This window comes from Triticum aestivum, chromosome 1B, assembly GCF_018294505.1.
Source record: "Triticum aestivum cultivar Chinese Spring chromosome 1B, IWGSC CS RefSeq v2.1, whole genome shotgun sequence".
Taxonomy (NCBI): Eukaryota; Viridiplantae; Streptophyta; class Magnoliopsida; order Poales; family Poaceae; genus Triticum; species Triticum aestivum.
The window spans coordinates 594,148,313-594,150,679 of NC_057795.1; positions in this window are offsets into that span (position 1 = coordinate 594,148,313).

Consider the following 2,367-nt stretch of genomic DNA (forward strand, 5'->3'; position numbering starts at 1 on the left):
ATGCGGGCACGGGAGGCCGAATTAAGGATCGATATCCATAGTAAAATCACAAATTATGTGTAATGACTCTATGTATCCAAGTACTTTACGTCATTAATGCTCGGATCCGCATTGTACAAAACTTTGTTGACCGACCATCGGCTTCCACCTCCTCGGCCAATAGCCGAGGAGTGTTTATCCTACTTTATAAAGCCTTTATGAGGGCAAAGATTTACAACAAACAAGGCAATCTGGCCATACAGTTTTATAAACAAAGGTACACGGAGAGACATGTTATATTACTGTTTAGTAGAAGAAATGTCTTCCAAAGAAAATAGTCCCGCTATCGGTTACTTTCTTTGGGTTGTCACGCTAAGCATGATCATGAAACCTCAGCTCCAATGTAAGAGCAAAATATCGAGGATTTAGGTTGGGAGGCCAGTTAATAGCCCCCGGTGGTGTTCAGCGACAGTCGAGGTCAAGCCGTAAACACTTTGGCCATTGTTATGAATGGCCCGTCGTTTAATGCCGTCATCGGACCGCTGACCAGTTTACGCTTATTGTGACAGTCAGTTTTCGGCTTTCTCCACTGAGGTGCTTAACCATGTGAGCTGGAAGCACAATCGCAGTGGTTCTCCATTTACACACCTAGCCGAACAAAGCGGAACATAGGAGGCAAGCGCAGGAGCCGGGCGACCCAACTATTGACCGAAGACACAATTCGAAACCGATGCATATATAGCAATATCCGAGAATGTTTTTGCCGAATCTCTAAAGGTGTCCGGCATTGCACTACGAGACTTGTGCTGAAAACACACAAATAGTTTAAAAGTGCCATGGGCTCGAAAAGCCAAAAAACTTATTCAAAATGTTAATGTCCGAACTAGATCAAGTGTTCGGTGCCAATCCGAAAATTGGCTTTAGAAAAAAAGGTGCTTCTGCCGTGCTTTAACATGACACATCCTATCTCAAAACTTCAAGCGGGTCAGTCTACGGCTTCAACCTCCTATCCCGCAGGCGGAGTACTTCTTACTAGGCCAGTTTAGCAAACTAAACTCTAGCGGCTTTGAGAGAGAAATTAGGCTCCCCGGCTAGTGACCGCACACTTGTGTCGAAAAAAAGAATGATAAATAATAATAATAACTTTGCAACGACTAAGAAGAAAAACACTTATCATAAAACGGCTCATATAAATTTAAGAGCCCCCAAGTGACTTGGGTAAAAGAATGATTGCATGTACCGAAGTACTTATATCATATCTATGTTCAACCGAACTTTAAACGTGTCTTAACCTACCGTCGGCTTCTCCCTCTTCGGTCAAGGACCGAAAAGTGTTATGTACTCCATCTGTCGAGAATATCGACGGTGTTTCCAATAACCAGGCAATCAGGCCATAAGGCTGTAACAGACAAAGCGCGCTCAGGGAACTTATGCTATATTGCTACGAAGAGTAAGAAGCATCTTCGAAGAAAATAGTACCCCCACCGATACCTTTCTTCAGTGCTCATTGTTATTATGAGACTTGTGCAATAGATTTTTTGTACTCATGAGTTCCATTGTGTGCCGACCATGATTGAAAACAATAAGAGCGCTAGCTTTCGGCTTCACCCAGTCTGAGGTCCGGCTCGGGTGACCCGATCGTGACAATCGCAGAGGTGCTCCCTTTACTCCCTAGCCGAACAATCGGGAACGTAGGGGTAAGCACAAGAGCCAGGCAACCCAGCTTGCAAATCGCTTAAGTCAATATGGTGCATATTGTGGCGTAATACACGAATAAGGAACGAAGCCATACAAGTATAACCATATGCAAGAGGAAAAAGCTGTCACGACCGGTTTTTCAATAAAAATGTTTATTGAGAAAACCAATCTTTAAATCCTAGTATAGGAAAAGTCATCCTTTCTGGTAGACAAAAGCTTGATAAACAGAGAACCAGTAGCACCAAATATATTACAGGGTTGAACTGAGGTAGCTCAACAATTTATTACAGACTCGCCAATATATTACATATGGGCGGTTATGACAGAGGGGTGGGGTGGCATGCTACTAGTTGGAGGGAAAAGTGGTGGTGGATAACTTGACTTCTACTGGCAGTACATCGAGTGTCGAGGTGAGGCTCGATGAATTTATTTGGGATTGCGGAAGCGGATAATAGAATGACCAAGACAGGATCGCACGGGACTGACTGGGACTCCTCTAGGCGTCGGACTCGCTATCATACTCTTCATCCAAGAGATCGCCTTCATCAGCATCTGGCCAAATCAACAAGCCAGGTGAGTACTTGAAAGTACTCGCAAGACAGTTCGGACAAAAGATATAATCAATGAATGCATGAATGCGTCATGAATGAGGTATGATACTCAAATAACCACGGTAATATGCAGAACTTG